This window comes from Lipotes vexillifer, unplaced genomic scaffold, assembly GCF_000442215.2.
Source record: "Lipotes vexillifer unplaced genomic scaffold, Lipotes_vexillifer_v1.1 scaffold189, whole genome shotgun sequence".
NCBI classification, from domain to species: Eukaryota; Metazoa; Chordata; class Mammalia; order Artiodactyla; family Lipotidae; genus Lipotes; species Lipotes vexillifer.
In genome coordinates, this window is record NW_006785816.1 from 3583612 (window position 1) to 3594924 (window position 11313).

An 11313-nucleotide genomic window follows, 5' to 3' on the forward strand; every position below is an offset into this window, starting at 1 on the left:
GCAATGAGAAGCCCGCGACCCGCAACGAAGAGTAGCCCCCTCTCGCCGCAACTAGAGAAAGCCTGTGCGCAGCAATGAAGACCCAACACAGCCCAAAAAAATAAGTAAATAAATAAATAACTGTTTAAAGTCCTTAAAAAAAAATATGCACACACACATATTCCTAAACTTCTTTCTCTTTATAAATGCATGGATGGATTTTAATGAAAACTGAGACTAATGCCCTTTGAATAAAAATAAATAAATCCAATATTACATGCTTTCACACCATGCCTTTACTTTATAGCGTTTACTACAGTAGTCAGGAAATAATGATTTACATCATCGTTAGTATTGCTAGTAGTTAAGTGCCCTTTGGAGCTAGACTCCCTTGTCTTTAATCCCAGATCTGTCATTGACCAGCTATGTAATCCTGGGCAAGTCATCCTTTTCCCTCAGCTTCTTTATCTGCAAAACAGAAAAATAATATCTACATCACAGGGTTGGTGTGAGGATTAAATAAATATATGTAAAACACGTAGAACAACATATGTCACATATTAAACCCAAATGTATTAGCTATTGTCTTAGTTGCCTAATGCTTCTCTTTCCAGTAAGCTCCATGCATGCGGGGACAAAGTTGGTCTTGTCCCCAATTGTGTCCTCAGCCTGGTACATAGTGTGTGGTCAGTAGTTGTTGACTGTTATTATTAATAGCATTCAATAAGCTTCTGTTGAATGGATGAGGGAATACCCATTTACAGCTAAGGTATTTGATATTGATAGAGTAGTAGGAAAAGCCCACATTTTAGAATCAGACAAACAGATTTCAAAGCCTTATTCCCCATCCTTAACTATTTACTTTCTTAGGGGGAAAGAGAGGTCAACATACTGAACTTTTATGACCCTGATTTCCCATTTGTAAAGTGGAGATAACAGTTCCTTCTTGCAACATTGTTACGTGGATTTGAGACAATTGTGTTAGTTTATCAATAAAGAGTAACTATTTCTTGTACAAATATCACATTATAGTATCCAGAGTATTATGTAACCCTAAGGGGTGTGATTCATGTGGAATACAACATAAACGGTGTCCCCTGGAATAGTCACTGCAGGAGCTTTGAGGGTATCCACACTACATTTATAAAAATGACAAAGTAGCCCTGTATTAGAGTCTCTCGGTTTGGATACTTTGGGGGTCCATAAGAGCAATTTAGGAGCAACGTTAGCTGCAGAGACCTTCTGCAGGTGATATTTTCATTTTAAAGCCATGGAAAATAAGACATAGCTATGCACTCAGGACCTGGGGTTAAACTCATGCCTTTTAAATTCGAAGTTCACTATTCTCTAAAGCCCAATAAATACAGGGGCAGAGAAAGAAGGGTAAAGCAAACTCTGATTAACTAGTGTCAGTGTTTGTGCTAACTGTTCATTTATCATTCAGCATCTACCAGATGCTCCAGAGCTAAGAAACAACAACTCCATTCTGCACCCCTTCTCTGTCCTGCATCCTGGGGTGGATGCTGTTCAACTGGTATTCACAGTCAGGACGGAGTCTCAGAATACAAAGGGAACCTCCTCTCCAATCAGATGAACAGGATATTTGGCAATAACAAGTTGCTTCTGAGGAAAAGTGAGTTTCTTGGCATATCCCTTGTCAGCATTACAAAGCTGAAAGTTAAATTTATCTTCACTTATGGCAGCATACCCTGCTGCCCAAATGTCTTGTTTGTTTGCCTTTGCTATTGTTGAGTGGGGTGCATGAGTCAGAACCCCAGCCCATAGGTTTTCCCAGGACTTTCTTATTATGGGCATGATCCGAAAGTGTTTGATAGGTAGTCATAGGCTGACACACAAAAAAGCCAACCTGGGGGCTGTCTAGGGCTTGGCCAGGGAGGCAAGCTTGGGCATTACATTTCAATAGAGCAGGAAGGGGAAGTGGTGGCCTATAACCTCAGGGAATATTTCCAGATGACCCACCGAATCTCTCTCCTGCTTTGAGGAAGTGGCCTAGCCTAGAACAGCACCAGCTGTGCGAGAAATGCAAACTCTAACCAGGAGAAGCAGACCCTTACCCAGAGGGGAATACTTCAGGGCCACCACCAGATTCTGTTACAATTTTTAAAAGCACTCAAGTGTTGGCAAAAATAAAATCTTGGGTTAACTGTAACTAGAGTATTGGCTTTCTCTTTGTGGAAGAGTTGGTCAATCATACCTGTCTGTACCAGTTCCCCCAAAGAACAGAAAATATACTGAGGTCGTAGCAAGAGGCATTTAAGCTAGATGTAAAGAAGAACTTCCTGAATACTAGTTTAATTATATGTTGGAACTTTTTTTTTTTTTCAGGGAAGGACTGTTCAGAGTCCTTCCTGCAAAAGGAAAGCTAATGATCTTGTAGCTAACCAGACCTCTGCAGGGTTTGGATCCATGCTGACATTTATTCTGTTATCCCCGAGATGAAGTGTGTTGGAAAAAGTGAAATTGTTTTGTATTAGTATTTTTAAATTTTTATTTGCAAAACCCATAAATAGATGCATTAGGTTTTTTTTTTAATTGAAGTATAGTTGACTTACAATGTTGTATTAGTTTCAGGTGTACAGCAAAGTGATTCCGTTTTCAGATTGTTTTCCATTCTAAGTTATTACAAGATATTGTAATTTGAATATAGTTCCCTGTACTACACAGTAGGTCCTTGTTGTTTACCTAGTTTATGTATAATAGTGTGTATCTCTTAATCCCAAACTCCTCATTTATCCCTCCCCCACCCCTTTCCCCTTTAGTAACCATAAGTTTGTTTTCAATGTCTGTGAGTCTATTTCTGTTTTGTAAATAATTTGATTTGTTATCATTTTTTAGATTTAACGTATAAGTGATATCATATGGTATTTGTCTTTGACTTACTTAGTATGATAGTCTCTAGGTCCACCCATGTTTCTGTAAATGGCATTATTTCATTTTTTTATTATATATATCTTTATAGATGGATTAGGTTTTGATCTTGATAATTCTAACATTTATGAGCACAGTTGCAAGCAATTTTCAGGAGTTAATTATCTAGCCGTGGCCAATTTCAGGGGTTAATTATCTAGTAGAAGAATCATACACATAAATAAGGTATGTATGACACAATGGGAATTCACAGAGTTCTGTTGAATTTTAGTAGAGGAAAAGATTACTCCAATTTAGAAATTTAGGAAAAATCCCCTTTTTTGAGCTGGGTCTTATAGGATGGGCTAGACTTAAGTAAATGGAGAATGGGGAAAGTGGAGGTAATGGCTCAAGTAAAGATTCGGAAACAGAAAAGCACAGGGTGAATTCAAGGAAAAGCAACTACTCTAGTGTGTCTAGAACCTAAGTTGAGGTTCAGAGACTGCACTGGCCAGACCTCCAGTGCACAGTGCAGTGCTGAATAGAGGTAGTCGTGGCTAGTGTGTGGTTAGTGTGTCAGTACAGGTTTCCAAGAAATAGGCACTTAGACGGGTAGATGTTCAAGAGCTGTGTTGAACATTAAGTTGCTCTTAGTATTTTCTTTAAAAGAAACACCTGTGAAGGATAAAGGGAACAGAGCAGAAGTAGATAGGAAGAGCCTCCAGGATGGGGTACAGGCATGGCACCCATAAAAAGAAGAGAAAGGACGGAGAAGTGAGTAGGAAGGATTTCAGACTGTAGCACAGCCCTGAGACAGCTTCAGCCAGGCCCAAAGGGAATCCTTGAGGCAAGGTTGCCCATTAGAGGAGTCCACACCCATATGATTGGCTCAAGCTATATCAGAAATTTTGGCAGTCACTGACTGAGAGCAGCCTGAATGATGTGTAGCCTCAGCATGAAAGTGGTGGTGGATCCAGAGGGGTAGCAGCTAGGAATATCAGTCAACTTGGCTCCCTAAACAGGAGATCTGAGTGGTGAATTTCACGGCTACTACAGTTGGTCAGTAGCATTGGCTGACCCCCAATTAAAAAGGCACAGCTTCTAACAACTCACCATTAAGGATGATGTTTGTCGCAGTGTTTACTAGGAATCCCTTTTTTTGGTTAAGGAAATTCCCTCTTCTAGCTTGCTAAAAGCTTTTCTTTTCCTTTTTAAAAATCATGAATTCTTTTTTTTGCAATATTGATTGAGTTGATTATGGGGTTTTTCTCCACTACGCTATTAAGAAGGTGATTATGTTAGAAATTTTCTAATGCAAATTCTACCCTTATAGTTCAGAAATTGAGCATGAAGTTATATTTTTTATTTTCTGCTATATTTGGCTTGCTAATACTGTGTTTAAGATTTTTTCACATATATTCATAAGTGAGATTGGACTGTAATTTCTTTTTCTTGCAAAGTCTTTATCTGGTTTTTAAATCAAGGATATTTTGGCCTCCATAAAATAATTGGGAGATAGTTCTTCTCATATCTCTAGAAAATGTTGGATATATTTGGAAAAAATCTGCATAGTTTTTTTTTTTTTTTTTAATTGGTAGAACTCACCTGTAAAACTATCTGAGCCTGATGTTTACTTTGTGGGAAGAGTTTTAACTCCAGTTTCAAATTCTTTATTGATTATAGGAGATCATTCAGGCTTTTTATTTCTTCAGGAGTAAATAGTAAATTTGGCAAGTACATTTTTTTCAGCAAATTTGTTTATTTTGACTATTACCAAATATATTTTTATTAAGTTGTTCTTAATGTTTTAATTAAAGAAAAAGCATCTGTGATATCATTAGCTGTATCTTTTCTATACTCCTAATTTTGTATATTTATACCATTTTTCTTTATTTCCTTGATCAGTTTGTCTACTTTTTGATCCTCTTTGATTCTCTATTTTTTTTATATATTAATTTCTGCTCTTAAATTTATTATTTCCCTCTTTTTTTACTTTCTTATGGTTTATTCTATCATTTTTGTCCTCTAACTTCTTAAGTGGGGTGTTTAATTTTTGCCTTTTTGCTTTTCTAATATAAGCATTAAAATGATAAAATTTCCTTGATATGTCTTTTGCTGTAGTCCACAATTACCAAATGTAGTATCTTAAATATTATTCAATTATAATCAAATTTTTGTGACTTAGGAGTTATTTAAATATTTTAAAATTATTAAGCATACTGGGATTTTCAAAAGTTTATTTTTTTTAATTAACTTATAACAGAGGAAGCTTTGATCTGTATGATTCTGGTTCTTTAAAACTTACTGACACCTGCTATATAGTCTATTATATGATCTATCTCTGTACATGTTCCATGTATAATAGAATTGATTAATTGTTCTGTTCTATACACCTCCATGAAATCAAACATAGACGTTTTTGCATGAGGATTGCAGTTGAATGTACTCTTTGATGAAGATGAGAGGCCTGATATCTATAAAGCTGGGCTCTTTAAACATATTGCAGTGTAGCAACAAGCAGTAGTTTCTAATCTCTGGGCCTTAACTTCCCTCTGGGTAAGGAGCTTTTATTTTTAGCATCCATATATAATCTGTATTTTCTCAATTAGTGGGTAATAAAAATAACTACTATCCTATAATTTTTAAACTTTAATGAGTATTCTTCATAATAGAAAAGTTCAGAAACTACTCCGGTGAGTGTATGCTTTCTAAGGAAATACTGATTTCTCTAGAACATTCACACAGTGCTTCAGAAGTAACTAGCACAATTGTGCATGTCATGGGTATCATCAAACATGCCTCCTGTCTGTTAACTCTAAATCCGCCTGAAACTGACCACATAATCAAAAATGAGCCCAATGGACAGGTCCCAGCACACTGAGACAGGGGAGGCAAGTTTGCATGAGGGTTTCTGTCAAAACTGTATTTTGGAAACCAATCTCAGATTGCTTTCATTTAAGGGTCAGAATTGATTCAAACCCACATCTTTAAAATCCCTTAGTTTGGGAACTTTTTCCATCCTCAGTCTCCTCCACCACTTGTCTTCATGAATCCAAAGCCATTTTGACATATCCTTGACTCAATCCTATATTAAGAATAAAAGAGATATGTTCAAGCAGAGGAAATATAACAAAGGAGGGACTTTCCTACAAGATCTTTGTAAAAGAAAAAAAAAAAGAACATTTGCATAAACCATTTTTAACCAGAGTCTTTGTTTTGTGTCTTTCCTTTCTGAATGCTTTGTTACACTCCCTTGCAGTGCCCCTCGCTGTCTCTGGACCCCAACCAGTCAGAGACCAAAGCCTTGATCATGTTTCACTTTGGAATCCTCCTGGCTCCACCGTTGTCATCATGCTTGAATGATTACATTTACTGACCAGTCTCCCTGCTTCCTCTTCTTTCCATTACTAAACCCCTAGACGTGCTGATTTTCCCAGAATATCATTGTGATCCTGTCCCTCTCTTGCTCAAGTTTTCCCAGAAACTACCGAGTAAACTTCACCAGTGTTAGTCTGGTGTTTAAAGCTATTTTGTACCTTTTCCATTGCTGGTTCTCTGCTAAGCTTATAAACCTGTCTGACATCTCTGACTTCAATACCTTTGTCTTGGATACTTAACTTACCTTCTGTTTCCTAATTAGACCTCCCTCAGAATCTGCTTTAGCTATAAATTCTGCTGCCCTTTGACAAGTGGCCCCTGTCTACTCTGGACCGGGTGTCTCTGAGCTTGCACACCCAGCATGCCATAGTTCACACTGCCTCCACTTGCAGTTAGAGGTGTTTTCTTCCCTCCACCTCCAGATGCTGGGTCCCTCAGGGCATGACTCAGCCCCTGTGTGTTCCAGCCTCTGGTAACATTTCTTATAATAGGGAGTTTTCAGTAGATGTTTAATTGGTTAGTGGAAAACCACTATCCCATGCCATCAGCCCCTCTTCACACTAAACATGCCCATATAATTTAACACTCAATAACCATTTTGAGCATCTACTGACCTCCATATATAGAGATGTGTTCTAAGGATGCTGAGATCAAGAAACACAGCCTGTTCTCTCAAGGTCACTTTCTTGGATGATTTTGGTGTGAACTGGGGAATGGACACATTCTTTTCGCCTGCTCAAGGAGCCCAGCATTAGTATTTAAAATCAAATCTGGGACTTCCCTGGTGGTGCAGTGGTTAAGAACCCCCCTGCCAATGCAGGGGACATGGGTTTGAACCCTGGTCCGGGAAGATCCCACATGCCGCGGAGAAACTAAGCCCGTGCACCACAACTACTGAGGCTGTGCTCTAGAGCCTGCCTGCCACAACTACTGAGCCCACATGCCTAGAGCCCGTGCTCCACAACAAGAGAAGCCACCGCCATGAGAAGCCTGTGCACTGCAACGAAGAGTAGCCCCTGCTCATTGCAACTAGAGAAAGCCTGTGCACAGCAATGAAGACCAAAGTGCGGTCAAAACAATTAAAAATTTAAAAAAATAATAAATAAATAAATAAAATAAAATCTACTTTGAGTGATTTTTTTAATTCCCTTTTCTCTTCAGCATTAGACACATAGCTCCTTTTTATTTTTAATTTATTTATTTTTAAAATTTATTTTTTATTTTTTAATGTATTAGTTTAATGTGTTTATTTTTGATTTTATTTATTTATTTATTTTAAATGTGTTAGTATCTTCTGCACAGCAAAGTGATTCAGTTATACATATATATTCTTTTTCATATTTTTTCATTATAAGATATTGAATATAGTTCCCTGTGCTATACAGTAGGACCTTGTTGTTTATCTATTTTATATATAGTAGTTTGTATCTGCTAATCCCAAACACCTAATTTATCCCTCCCTACCACCTTTCCCCTTTGGTAACCATAAGTTTGTTTTCTGTGTCTACGAGTCTGTTTCTGTTTTGTAAATATGTCCATTTGTGCCATATTTTAAATTCCATGTATAAGTGATATCATATGATATTTGTCTTTCTCTGTCTGACTTCACTTAATATGATAATCTCTAGGTCCATCCGTGTTGCTGCAAATGGCATTATTTCATTATTTTTTATGGCTGAGTAATATCCTACTGTATATATATATATATATATATATATATATATAACATCTTCTTTATCCATTCATCCATTGATGGACATTTAGGTTGCTTCCATGTCTTGGCTATTATAAATAGTGCTACTATGAACATTCGGGTGCATGCATCTTTTCAGATTAGAGTTTTCTCTGGATATATGCTCAGCATCATATGTAGCTCTATTTTTAAAGTAACCTCCATACTGTTCTCCATAGTGGCTGCACCAATTTACATTCCCATCAACAGTGTAGGATGGGAATTCTCTCCCACATTCTCTCCAGCATTTACTGTTTGTGGACTTTTTAATGATGGTCTTTCTGACTGATGTGGGGTGATACCTCGTTGTAGTTTTGATTTACATTTCTCTGAGCATTCTCTCTCTCCACATTCTCTCCAGCATTTACTGTTTGTGGACTTTTTAATGATGGTCTTTCTGACTGATGTGGGGTGATACCTCGTTGTAGTTTTGATTTACATTTCTCTGATAATTAGTGATGTTGAGCATCTTCTCATGGGCCTGTGGACCATCTGTATGTCTTCTTCAGAAAAATGTCTATTTAGGTCTTCTGCCCATTTTCTGATTGGGTTGTTTGTTTTTTGGTATTGAGTTGTATGAGCTGTTTGTATATTTTGGAAATTAAACCCTTGTCACACACAGCTCTTTTTAATATCACCTTTCCTTACTTGTTAAACAGACACTTACTAACCATGTGGACTTAAGCTATTTAATGTCTCTGAGCCTCAGTTTCCTAAAATTTGAAATGGGGATAATAATACCTGTGGCCAAGGATTAAATTCTATGAGGAATGTAACCCAGATGTCAGGGAGGGTCTCTCTGCCCCTTAAAATCCAGATTATTAATGGATTTTATGGATTATTATTAATAGATTATACAATGCATTACACTACCGATCATAATGGAAGCCCAAAACCCTCTCTGAGAGTTCTCAAAATTCCCAGACAGCTTAATTTTCATGGTCACTTTGGTACTGATTTTCTTCTAAATATTTTGTTTCTGCCAAAATATTTTGTTCCAACTTTGCTTTTTGTGGCTGTTCTTTCATATCTGCTGTTTTCCCAAACTAAGGAAGCAGTCTCTTTACCTTAAACTCCTCCTTCAAAGCAACCTGAATACGAGTCTGGGTTCATAGTAGAATTTTTACAGGTTTGTGCTTGCAGAGAATAGGAACTTTGAATGGGAAGAGCATAGATGTACAAAGGATGACTTAATTAATTTCCCACAGTGTGGTTTGGATCTAAAGCCTCTTTCTTGCCTCATCTCTTCTCATTAAATTATTATGGAGTTAGGTCTGTTTCAGACATGTGTCAATGAACAGAGCACTGTCTTAGGGGTGAAAACTAGGGCCACGCATGGGAAGCAGGTAACATTCAGGGGACAGATTTTTCTTATCAGAGCTAAATCATAAGATTAAATCTTAATTTAATAAACTATTTCTTGAGGAAACTAAAATAATATAGCCCAGGTCCACTGAGCTCTGGCAAACAAATCCAGAGGAATGGATCATTCTGTGTCCCTTGGATTCAGTTGATTTCACAAAGGCTGGTATTCCGGGTTATGGGAGAAAGGGGTTATTTCATTTAATCTGGAGCATAACTGTGTAAGGAAGATAATGGTATCCCTATTTCATAAATAAATCTGGAATTCAGAGAGGTTAATGACTTACAGGTTCACCCCATAGAGGCAGAGACAGGATCCCAACCAAGTGGGTCTGATTCCCCAAACCATTCCCTTCCATCTCACCCCAGCAAGGGCACAGGTAGCAGAGCTGACCTTCTGTGGTGAAAATCCGAGCACTGGGTTGCAATTTGAACACAAGTGAAGGAATCTCTCTAGTTTCTAATCTCAGGAGAAGGCCTCAGACCTGCTTCTGTTCAAGACCTTGCATAAGACCCAGAATCCTACACTAAGAATGCTTGAAAGACAAGATTTGCGTGGGAAAAAAAATCCACATTTAAGGTTCAGTTCACAAAGAAATTTCATACCCAAGTCAGTCATTGCAATAACCCTGTGAGGTAAACGAGGCATATTTCATTCTTACAACTAAGTCTCAGGAAGGTTAAACCCAAGGTCTTTGAGAAATTTATTTTATGAATCTTTATTTATTTATTTATGAATCTTATGAATCTTTATTTAAGGAATGTGGCGTGACATAATTCCTAAGATCATATAGTAGCCTTAGGGCTTAAGCATAGGACTGTGTTTTTAAGTCTGTATACATCTTACCCCCAAGAAGTAGCCTCCCCTTGTGTTCTTTGATCCTGATGTCTTGGTTGAATAAGCTCTTGCAGTCAGGGCTGCCATGGGAGTCCATGCGGGTTGTGCACTGTATAACTCTGAGGGATGCATTCTAAGCTACATGAATGTGAATGGCACATCCTCAATTTATGGTGCACAGCATGGAGAATCTTTTGCAACAGCCCTTGGCGTTGTGCAAAATCTGAGATGGCTTTGAGAAAGGAACATGTAATCATTACCAAAAAAACCATTCTCATAAAATGTAGAAGTTTATATGAAAGCTGTATTGGCCATGGTGCAAGGAGGTATTTCCAACTAGTTTTTACACAGGGCCCTATTCTCTTAAAAGAATTCAGCCCTTGACATTAGCTGAGTATCTGTATGGGTTATCACATGCCATGGAAAAGAGAGTTCGCAGCAAGTGATATCAACAGTACACTGTGTTCTCTTTCAGATTTATTGAATGCACATTTACTAAGTGTCAAGTAATGAATTAGACATTCCAGGGATGTGGCCCAGTTTCTGCCTTTAAGGGGATAGAATTTCACTGGGGAGAAAACACACATACCATAATTTTAAAAATAACAAAATAGGGGGTCTTCCTTGGTGGCGCAGTGGTTGAGAGTCCGCCTGCCAACGCAGGGGACACGGGTTCATGCCCCGGTCCGGGAAGATCCCACATGCCGCAGAGCGGCTGGGCCCGTGAGCCATGGCCGCCGAGCCTGCGCGTCCGGAGCCTGTGCTTTGCAACGGGAGAGGCCACAACGGTGAGAGGCCCGCGTACCGCAAAAAAAATAAAAAAAATTAAAAAAAAAAATAACAAACTAGGTAACATTTTTTTAAAAAACTATATTTAAGTACAAAATTGCATGTGACTGACTAAGCTCACAGTAGGAGGCCAGGAAGGGGAGTTTGTCACAGGTTGGACTAGTTAAGGACTTGTTATGAAAGCAGTGGTAAGGGTGGGGGATGCCCGAGATGAATCATAAAGAGTAGATAGAATCTAGGTGGATACATGAGAGGATTTGGGGGTGAGGAAGGACCCCCAATAACAAAAACGAGACATTAAAACCCAAATCCAAAAAGAAAAACCCAACAGTGCAGGCTATCTTGCTCATCTTTAGTTTTGCTTGGT